Source organism: Cryptotermes secundus, unplaced genomic scaffold, assembly GCF_002891405.2.
Source record: "Cryptotermes secundus unplaced genomic scaffold, Csec_1.0 scaffold724, whole genome shotgun sequence".
Taxonomy (NCBI): Eukaryota; Metazoa; Arthropoda; class Insecta; order Blattodea; family Kalotermitidae; genus Cryptotermes; species Cryptotermes secundus.
Window position 1 is genome coordinate 384,844 of NW_019727403.1, and position 12,219 is coordinate 397,062.

Below are 12,219 nucleotides of genomic sequence, written 5' to 3' on the forward strand. Positions count from 1 at the left end.
CCTCTTGACAACCCTTCATATAGTCTGCAGGTAGCAACGTATTACATTATTATGATTCTTAAGGGGGGGGGTTGATACCAAGGCTTCTCAACGCTGCCTGCGTGGCAGGTGCCTATCCCTGTCCAGTAGTACCTTCCCTTAAGCATTCGGCTGCCGTTGCCTTTCATTTAGGTAGGATCCTCGGAATAGGCCGTGGAAAGGTGATTTTGAGGTGTGAATCACAATCCCGGCACATCCTACTCTAACTACCATGTCTATTTACACTCTTATTTACATTATTTACAATATTAACAAGACCGACCTATAGTCGGGTCTACATAGGGTCTTTTCTTCATCCTATGCTTCCTCCTGTTTTCTCTTAACATAATTTACCCTTAGTTATACATATTAAAAGCCCACATACCATGTTTATCACTACACACTACCAGTAATCTTGACACATACACTATAACACAGCCATATTGCCGGACTATCTTCCTAGGCAATTACTTGTTACATAATTATGACTCTCCCCAAAGGGTTTTCTGGGCACACTGGAGTTTGCTTTCGATATTTTCCACAACACTTTTATCACAATAATATTTAACAACATGGCTTATATGAGTAAACTTGACTTACTTGAAATAAATGAAAGCAGGCAAACTTCCAGCACTCGACAGACCCATATTTAATAGCGCCTCCGGCCGACAACTGAATATTATGTGTTAGATCAGATCCCTATGTCTCCTGAATTCAGTAATTTATATCTTTAATTTGCTAAATCAGCGGTTAATGAAAGAGGGAAGTTACTCCTCCTTTCGACCTCAATTTCTGGGTGGAAGGTTTCCATTGGTTACCTTTCGGCTGTGGGTGGGCCCTAGGTCCTCTTGGTTGCTGCTTACTTAATAATATCATTATACTCCAGTGGCCGAGTGAGGCAAGCTTCTTGCTAGTGCGATTACGCATAAATGCTGATCATCAACATTCTTAACCTAGTTGCCTGTCCAGGTGTTGACATACTAATGTAATGGCTGTAAAACACTTTTCGCAAGTCTCGAAACTTTAAGGCAATGCCTTAAATTTCCAATCTCAAAATTGGTCCGCAACAAAGCTAAGGCCTCACATTCGCACAGGATATGTGTGGCTGTTTCACTTTCTTCTTGACACCTCTCACAAGTTGGACTGTTACTTAGTCCCAATTTGAAGAGATGTCCTTTGAGGTGACAGTGTCCTGTAAGTAGTCCTACCACCCATCGTAGCTGGTTCCTGTTGAGCTTCAACAGTTTCTTCGCTCTTTTATCAGAAGGTCCTCGTATGAGTCCCTTAGCTTGCCTGAGTCCAGTTATTGATTCCCAGTATTTCTTATGTTTTATGTTAGTCCAGTCCCTGATTGCCTGTTTGGCAACTTCAAGAGAGATGCCACAGGCTGGTTCAGGTCCTATGAACGGATGTTCAGCTCCAATTTTAGCTAATTGGTCTGTTGCTTCATTTCCAGCAATACCCTCATGCCCCGGCACCCATATCAGTTGTACCCCGTTATGTTTGGCCAGTTCCATGAGGGTTTGGTGGCAATCCCAGACCAATTTTGAATTGATCTGGTGTTTGTCAAGTGCTTTGAGTGCTGCTTGGCTTTCAGATAGAATGTAGATCTTCCTATTTCTATAGTTCCTATCTAAATTCGCCATAATACATATTTTAATGGCATGTACTTCAGCCTGGAATACTGTCATGTCCTGCCCTAGGCTGAAACTAAGTTTCCTCCTCGTGTCATGGCAGTACACACCAGCTACAGTGCCCTTATTTCTCTTGGAGCCATCTGTATACCAGACCAGTCCCCCTTTTCTGTCGGGCCAAAACCTGTTTTCCCATTCACTCCTGTCAAGAAATTTGACTGAATGGTTTTTCATATACATGTCTCAGTATCATTTTGTCAGACCACATTTGTATAATGGGTTCTTTTTTCATGTCCTGAGTAATGTAATCTTGTCCAAAACTATCGGATTTTGGTTTCCATTGACCACTGCACTGTAGACGGTAGATTCCTGCCCTGGCCTCTGCCTTCAACTGTAAATGCAGGGGGGGGGAGTCCAAGGAGTGTCTCCATGCAGTTGTTGGAAATGTTCGAATTGCTCATGTGATACCCAAGCAAGCCAACCCTTGCAATTTTCTAAGTTCTGCATTGCTTGCCTTCAGTTTAACTGGGCCACGATATTGTGACGCCGCATGTAATTATGGGTCTTAAAACTGCAGTGTATATCCAATGCACTACGTGCGGCTGCAGTCCCAAGGTTTTACCACACATGCTTCTGCATGTCCAAAAAGCCTTATAGGCTTTATTGATGACCTTATCCAGCTGCCCTTTTTTTTTCATTTCAGTCCCTTGTCTAATATTAGACCAAGGTACATGACATCGCTGGAGAGCTGGATCGTCTTATGGGAGAGGGTCAGTTCCTTAAGGCCCTTTATATTTCTCTTCCTGGTAAACAGTATAATTAAAGTCTTATTGAGATTGGTGGAAAGGATTTTTCTTTCACACCACCGTTGGACCCTTACAGAGTTGTTTGAAGACACTCTGATACTGTTGAAAAGAATTTTCCGTTTATGAGGATTGCTATGTCATCAGCATACCGTACTGTATAATACCCATTATCATTATGTCCCCACAGGAGATCGTCAACGACCAGGCTCCACAGCAGAGGCGAAAGCATGCCCCCTTGCGAACGCCCCCTAGACGCGGAATCCCCCAGGGCCTCTCCTGATAGTGTGGTAGCCTTGGATCTGCTTTCCCGGATAGTACTGATCCATTTGCATATTGTAGAGTCTATGCCATGCTTTCCAGCGGCCTGTTTGATTATATCAAATGAGGTTCTATCAAAAGCTCCCTCTATGTCAAAGAATGCTCCTAAGGCAATATCCTTGTGTTCAATCGCACTTTCTGTGCGTGTTACCACACTGTGTAGTGCACGTTCTGTATATTTACCTGTCTGGTTGTCATACTGGTTTCACTGTAGAGGATATGTCCTCAACGCCCCGTCCCTGATATACCTGTCCACTATTTCCCCCTTCGTTTTCAAAAGGAAAGACGACAGCCTGATAGGACGATAAGTCTTAGCCTCGGGCTTTGGGATAAACGTCACCTTAAGTTGCCTCCAGGCCATGGGGATAAAACCATATGCCATGCAGGCTCTATATATGCGGTATAGGTGTGGAACTAAGAGTTCTGCCACATGCTCCAAAAGTGCCGGTACAATACCCACTGTTCCCGCTGACATAAATGGTCCAAACGTATTCAGTGCCCATCTTATTTTTTATTGGTTAACTATGACTTTGGCCAGGTTCCAGTCTATCCTGTTCGTCTTGCTTTGGCAAGTTCCCATGTTTTTCTGACCCTCTCCGTTCAAATTATCAATCAATTCTGAATCAGGAAAATGAACCCCTAATAATTCATTCAGTGTCTCCCTGTTTGCGTATACTGCCCGTTAGGCAGCTTGATCGTGCCGACCTTGTTGGTCGCCGGTTTTGGCATGATTCTCATGAATCTGGCATAGCCTGTTACATCATTCATCTCCTGGCAGTGCCTCTTTCACGAGGGTCGCTTGCCTTTCCTTATTTCTTTGTTGTAACAGGTAAGGTCTTCCTTGTAAGTTTCCCACTGCCCTGTTCTTTTGGCTGTATTAAGCAGCCTTCCCGTGTTGGTTCTAAGCCCACTCAGCTGTTTACTCCACCAAGGCGCTCTCCTTGGTTCCCAAGTGGACCTAGCTGGACCATTCCTATTAAAGGACGAGATAATAGCCCATTGCAACTGGTCAACGGACCGATCAACACCCTTTATTGTGCGTATATTTCGCTAGATGGTCTCCAGATTTACATTTAGGTCGTCTTTGTAAGACTCCCAATTGGTTCTCTTAGGATTCCTATAAGTAGCATTATCTAGTGTAATGTTACTTAATTCACAGCATATATATCTGTGATGCAATAGGGACGGTTCATCAGATACATGCTAATTATTGATCACGTTTCCTATTTTATTGGTCCCTTATGTCTAGTCGATAACCTCCTGCCTATGACAAACCACAAAGATAGGCTCGTTACCTTGGTTTAGAATATTAAGGTTCGAACCCACCAAATATTCCATGAGGCGTTCTCCTCTTAGGTTGATGTCAGTGCTTCCCCACAGTATGTGGTGCGCAATGGCATCACACCCAATAATGAGCTGCTTTTTCCTAAGATGGCAATAATCAACGATATCCCTCACTTCTTTGGAAGGTGGTGGTTCATCCGAGCCATATGGGATTTAGGCTGAAGTGACGATGAGCTCCTCACAGCCTCTGCCCAATGTATATGTCATCCTCACCGTTGTTGTGTCTCTGGAACAGAACTCCAACAAGGATAAAGCATTAATATGATTATTAATATACATCCATGATCTCATATTTTCTTCAGGTTCCACAGAGTAGACTGTTCACCTGAATTCGTTAAGCTTCTTATTTAGCCCATATCCGAAGTTCCTAAATAAGTTCTACGTCTACTTTTCCTTCAGCAAATTGTCGACATAAAATTGCCGTAGCAGTAGTGGTATAGATTAATCTGAATGGATTGTATTTTGCGTGAAAATTCCATGTGTATATGTATGCTGTGTGTTCATTCTGAAGTGCTGGGAAAGGTGTCCTCCTAAATAACTTATTCCATAGCCCCTTTTACTTTATCAGTCCTAGTTTCTTCCGAAGGAGGTCCCTGATGTGGTAAGATCGGGTTGACAAGAGGAGGGACTGTCTCCTTATCAGATATTCTCTTCTGGTCAACTGAGGGAGTGGGTACATCATCCCCTTCCTCCCCAGAGACCAAGTCGGATGATACTGTATCTGACATTGGTTCTGCCCGGCGATGATCCTCAGGATCATTGAGCACCTTAACAGTCCCCTGTGAGAGTCCTGTGAATGTTTTGTAACCGGTCCTCTATATAATAGTATAAGAGTCCCGGTCTATGAATAAGATAAGCTCTTGCCCTTTCGACTCAGATTGCTTATCTAGTACCCTCCAATTCTCCGTATGAAGTCCTTGATTGAGGTCTGGAATTTATTTCAGCAGCGCTTCCTGATTCTGGGCAAGTTTGTTCCTACTACAGAGAGCCACATTAAAAGCCTTGGGCAGGTGCTTGGCACCAGTAGCCTTCAGCTTGGCCCCCTGATTCCAGCCTGAGTTTATCAATGGCTTTGGTGAACCATTGACCAGATTGATGGTCGGCACATGCATAAATAAGTGCGCCTCCCAATAGTCTGTAGGATTTCAGGTGTGGTAGTTCTCCCTTTGGAGTTCTACGTAACACCTCTGCCAGTGCTTCCAGAATGACATTCTGGTCATCTTCGGTAAGCTTGTCCTCAGGATAAGTTTCCTTGAATATAGCTACCTTTATGTTGGTCAGAGCCTCCTTGTAAGTCCTTGGGCCTTTTCGGAGTTATGGCCATTTCTGTAGGGTTACTGCCCTCCGACCTTGGGCTCTTAAAGATGCTGGTGCGCGTTTCTCCGTGCTTGGACGAGCCTGCATTTCCTGGTTTCTGACTCCCTCCAATTCCTGCTATGCTTGCCCCAGCTTCCATTTTCTGGTTGCTGACTGCCTCCAGTTCCTGCTATGCTACCCCAGCTCTTCCCCTTTTCAACTTCCGTGTGGCGCATCCAGATAAGGTTTTTTTTCTCTCTAGACGGGGTCCACCTACTCCAGAGATTAGGTGTCCCAATTCTTCTCCTACTGCAGGTATGCTAGAGGTACTAGCCCACTCTAGTAGTATGTCAGCACTACTGCCTCCAAATAGAGTTTTTGGTTTTGCCTCAGGAAGGTTCTGAACCACTGGTTCGTCCCTGCCTTTGGTTGAAAATTCAACAGTAGGTTCGCTGGCTGCATCTGGGTCCCTTAGTGGTTCACAAGAGCTTCCAGCCCGTGCTGAAGCATTTCTCGTAGGGATCCACTTGGAGGGAAGTCCCACTTCAGTTTAAGGTCCTTACGACCAGTTTTGTTTTTGGTTCCTTTCATTTTGGTCCCACGAGTTTTGGGGATTTAAAAGGGTGCCAACCGCAGCGCCCCATATGGGCGGAAGGCATAAATACAACGGGGTGATGCCTGGTGCCCCGAGGAGATCGTTCAAGACACTGGCTAATTTCCACCCCAGTGCCATGCAGCCCTCAGCACGATACCTCACACTTTGTCTTAAGTGGCCTGGTTCTATCAAATGAAACACTCACAAGCCTCCAGGACCCATAGTACATGTTTCGGGGGGAGAGGGGTATCCCAGATGATTAAAGGGAGTGCGACAGTAGGTAGTAATGAGGTTGCGACCAGGGCACCTTACAAGAGAGAGTCGCCCCTGGGGGTGACTTATGAGCTCCCGCATTCCCACCCCTCCACAGGGGTTGGTCAAACCGTTTTAGAGTGTTGAGCCCTAAGGCTTGCGGCACCTTATCCTTACTCTAGGGAGACAACTCAGAAAGCCGAAGCTACCCCATAGGAGTGCTCTCCTGCATTCGTCTCGGGTACACCATAGTGACACACAAGAGTGATTATGCCGCCACGTGGGAGGCTCCGATCATATAGTCATCGCCATTTATGGGAACTCAGCCGCCAGCCACGGAAGGTCATACTGATCCAGACCCCCAAGACTGTCGTTGCCCGGCGGGACCACGAGGAGGTGTTCTAAAGCTGTGTTCCAACGCATCCGTAGTCCATGATACGTCCCCACCAAAGACAGCCGTGGCTCGGCCAACCTCACCGAGGATGGCGTCATTATCACCTGTAACATGTGACATAAGAACGCCACAGTTAATCTGGGATCAACCCCGGCCGCCCAGTATTCTATAATATATGTTATAATTATATTTAACATTTATTCCTGCCCAATACTGAAGTGGAAGATGAATACCATGATTTAAGTATTCTGTAAGATATTGTAACGTGTTCCGTTACTGAATAGGCCGTAGAGATGGTTAATTGGTTTATTTAACAATCTTCAAATAACGGCTACAATTAATTATCACAATGTTACGGGTTTCCACACTTTACAAACCCTAGAACAAAATCTCTTAACACTCTCTTCGAGAGTCTTCACGTACTAATAATGCGGGAGCTATACAAGTCTCCCTGAATTACACACTCCAGATATGACTGGTTACCACTGGTTATTGCACACGCGGCTGTTATGTTTCAACTGAACTGTGAATAGCCTTCGCTGCTTCTTATGTAGCCTCGATCGGACAGTTGTTGCCTGGTGCCTTGTTGCTAGCCACGCTGTCCGAAGTTGTTGACGGCTGCCTAGTAACCGCGATATCCCTCGGTGACGTCACCGCGTTGACTTGCGTTGCCTAGCGACCAGGATGCTAGGACTCGGCTAACATCGGCTCGCTTCGGCTTCGCTCGGCGCATCACGGCTGGCGGAGGGTGGGGGNTTCAGAGCTCAACATGTCACAATATATTAATTTGCCTCATAATACCCGGCATTACTGAAATGAAAGATGAACATCAGATTTCCAGTATTCTGTAAAGTATTTTACTCTTTCCCATATATACTTCAGTATTCATTGTAATTCTGTAAGATATTGTAACGTGTATTTCCACTGAAGACGCCTTTCGAATTGTTAATTGGTTTATTTAACAACCTACAAGTCTTGAATACAATTAATTATATAACATTTCCGGGTTTCCACACTTTACAAACCCTACACACAAATCTCTTCACACTGTCCTCAGTAGTCTAAACGTATTCGCAGTACGAAACGGGAGCTATTCCAGTGACACTGTATTACACACACCCAGTACCTTCTCAGCTATCACAAGCTATCACTGTTTATCACACACGCGTCCGGTTCGTCTTTACGCGACTGCTGCTAGATTTTCAACTGTCTTCGGCCGCTGCTACATTTCAACTCACTCACTTCTAATGCTCACTGCTCGCTAGATTCCAACTGTCTTCGGCGGCTGCTACATTTCAACTGACTTCGTAGTCAGTGTAGTTCTCTTATAAACCCTCAGCCGGACAACGGGGTAACGCCATACTTCCTTGTTGCCTAGTCGCGTGTTCATCGGCGTTGCCGGGCTTGGCTTATGGGAGTTGTTTACGGCTACGTAGCAACTGCGGCGTCCCGTGGTACGTCACTGCAGGGAAAGGGGTGTCTACCGAGCGTTGCACACTGATGGATGGAGTTGGGGTATGTGACGTCACTCACGAGATCACAGAGTTCACACGACCCCCACCTCCCATTGGGAGTACCTTCATCATTAAAATCCATTACCAGCATTAATTTCCATTTCAACCAATCGCAAGAGAAGACTGTGACTACGAAATAAAGTGAAGGAAGTACGAAAATGTCTGTAAACATACGTCTTTCTGGTTCGGATATGGAGCGTGGGGCGGAGAGCATTCATGCTTGTTTTCCCGCCGAAACGGAAGGTTACAGCGGCTCTCTTCATGGCGAACTACGAGAGAGCAGAAAACTGTCCCGAGACTCGACAAGCAGCGGCTGGCTTGGTTGGGTCCGAACATGCTTGTGAGTCAAAAACAATTTGGAGGTCGACGATGACTTTTATTAGAAGAGTTACCCAGAAAACACGGGAGACGGCACGAAACATTTGCGAGACTGGCCCACCGGCGGCTGCTTCGAGTGGCTCAGAAGATGGGTACGTGAGATCACAGCAAACGGCGACGGCCACAGAACACCCAACGTCGAGGGTGATAGCTCAGCAAACGACGATCTCAACAGCCCAGTGACCAGCGATGGAGAGAGCACAGCCAGCGGCGAGGGCGACATCACACAACGACGAAGTCGAGAGGACATCCAAAGGCGAGAGCACTGCCAAGCGTGAGGGTGACCGCCCAGCGAAAGACGACAGCGAAAGTCTAGTGACCAGCGATGGCGATGGCGACGTCACACACAACGACGACGGCGAAAGCACAGCCAACGGCGAGGGCGAGAGCCCAGCGACGGGCCACAGCGAGATCACAGTGTTCACGACACCCCCACCTCCCGCTACGCCATCCACGTCACACCGCTGCCTTCTAAAGGTTGTTCGTCCCGAACAGCTTAGCGGTACATCCCAGTTCCTTTTTCTTCCATTGCTGTGCTTGCTGTGTCTCCTGTTGATCGGCTACTCCTCTGCAGCGACTATTCTCATTCGGTTCTAGGGACTAATAACATAGGAAACCTGGTAAGTAGTTGGCATGTATCTGATGAGCCGGCTCTATCGGATCACAGATATATATGCTTTAAAATAAGTAACATCACAGTAGATCAAACTACTTATAGGTTCCTAAGAGAACCAATTAGGAGTCTTACAAAGACGACCTAATGGTAAATATGGAGGCCATCTCGCGTAATATACGCACAATAAAGGATGTTGATCGGTCCGTTGACCAGTTGCAACGGACTATTATCTCGTCCTTTAATCAGAATTGTCCGGTTACGACCACTCGCGGACCAAGGAGTACACCTTGGTGGAATAAACAGCTGAGTGGGCTTAGGATCAAAACAAGAAGGCTGTTTAATACAGCTAAAAGAACAAGGCAGTGGGACAGCTATAAGGAAGCCCTGACCTGTTACAAGAAAGAAATAAAGAAAGCCAAGCACTCCTCATGGAGGGGATACTGACAGGAGATCAATGACGTACCGGGCAGGGTCAGACTCATGAGACTCATGGCAAACCAGGCGACCAATAAGGTCAGCACAATTAAGCTGTCTAACGGACAGTATACTCAAACAGGAACGGAGACGCTGAATGAATTATTCAGAGTTCACTTTCCTGATTCAAAATTGATTGACAAATTGGACAATGGACAGGGTCAGCGGAACCTGGACACTTGCCAAAGCAAGATGGACAGGTTAGACTGGGACCTGGCCAAAGTCATAGTTAATAAATAAAAAATACGATGGGCACTGAACATTTTCAGGCCATTTAAATCGGCGGGTACGTATGGAATTGTACCGGCACTTTTGCAACATGGGGCAGAACTTTTAGTTCCACACTTATGTCGCATATAAAGAGCCTGCATGGCATATGATTTTATCCCCACAGCCTGGCGGCAGGTTAAGGTGACGTTTATTCCAAAGCCCGGGAAACTTGATTATACCGAGGCCAAGGCTTATCGCCCTATAAGCCTGTCGTCTTTCCTTTCGAAAACGATGGAGAAACTAGTGGATAGGCATGTTAGGGACGGGGTATTGAGGACATGTCCTCTACACCAAAAACAACATGCCTACCAAACAGGTAAATCTACCGAAAGTGCACTACACAATGTGGCAACACGCATAGAAAGTTCAATTGAACACAAGGATATTGCCTTAGGAGCATTCCTTGATATAGAGGGAGCCCTTGATAGGACCTCATTTGATGTAATCAAACAGGCTGCTGGAAGCCATGGCATAAAGCCTGCAATATGCAGATGGATCAATGCTATGCTGGAAAGCAGAATCATAACTGCTACATTATCGGGAGGAACCCTGGGGGTGTCCGCGTCTAGGGGATGTCCGCAGGGGGCGTACTTTCGCCTCTGCTGTGGAGCCTGGTCGTCGACGATCTCCTGTGGGGACTTAATGATGATGGGTATTATACAGTAGGATATGCTGATGACATAGCAATCCTCATAAATGGAAAATTCCTTTCAACTGTATCAGAGCGTCTTCAGTCAGCTCTATACATGGTCCAACGATGGTGTGAAAGAACAGGTCTGTCCATCAATCCCAACAAGACGGTAATCATACCGTTTACTAGGAAGAGAAATGTAAAGGGCCCTAAGGAACTGATTCTCTTCAATTAGACAATCCAGCTCTTCAGCGATGTCAAGTACCTTGGTCTAGAATTAGACAAGGGACTGACATGGAAAAATCAGCTGGACAAAGTCATTAACAAACCCTAGAAGGCTTTTTGGACATGCAGGGTCATGTTTGGTAAAACTTGGGGACTACAGCCACACGTTGTTCGTTGGATATATACTGTGGTCGTGAGACCTATAATTACTCATGGTGTCACAGTATGGTGGCCCAGAGTTAAATTCAAGACAAGCAAGACAGAACTTTGCAAATTGCAAAGGTTGGCTTGCTTAGGTATTACCGGAGTATTTCGAACATCTTCAACAGCTGCACTGGAGATACTCCTTCGACTCCCCCCACTGCATATGCAGTTGGATGCAGAGGCCAGGGCAGGAATTTACCGTCTACAGTGCTGTGCACAATGGAAATTTAGATATGATGGTTTCGGCCATGCAGACATGACTCGGGACATGAAAACAGAACCCACATTACAAATGGGGTCTGACAAAATTGTACTGAGACTTGTACTCGTATATGAAAAACCCTTCTCAGTCAGATTTCCTGAAAGGAGTGAATGGGAAAATAGGTTTTGGCCCGACAGAAAAGGGGGACTGATCTGGTATACAGATGGCTCCAAGAGAAATAAGGGCACTGTAGCTGGTGTGTACTGCCATGGCACGAGGAGGAAACTTAGTTTCAGCTTTGGGCAGGACATGACAGTATTCCAGGCAGAAGTACATGCCATTAAAACATGTATTATGGCGAATTTAGATAGGAACTATAGAAATAGGAAGATCTACATTCTATCTGAAAGCCAAGCAGCACTCAAAGCACTTGACAAACACCAGATCAATTCAAAATTGGTCTGGGATTGCCACCAAACCCTCATGGAACTGGCCAAACATAACGGGGTACAACTGATATGGGTGCCGGGGCATGAGGGTATTGCTGGAAATGAAGCAACAGACCAATTAGCTAAAATTGGAGCTGAACATCCGTTCATAGGACCTGAACCAGCCTGTGGCATCTCTCTTGAAGTTGCCAAACAGGCAATCAGGGACTGGACTAACATAAAACATAAGAAATACTGGGAATCAATAACTGGACTCAGGCAAGCTAAGGGACTCATACGAGGACCTTCTGATAAAAGAGCGAAGAAACTGTTGAAGCTCAACAGGAACCAGCTACGATGGGTGGTAGGACTACTTACAGGACACTGTCACCTCAAAGGACATCTCTTCAAATTGGGACTAAGTAACAGTCCAACTTGTGAGAGGTGTCAAGAAGAAAGTGAAACAGCCACACATATCCTGTGCGAATGTGAGGCCTTAGCTTGTTTAAGATTGTGCCACTTGGGTCAGTATTTTATGGAAGCAAGTGACTATTTCGACGTCCCAAATTACAGGATCTTGCGTTCATCCGAAACGTGGGGTTGCTGAGGGAATAATTAAA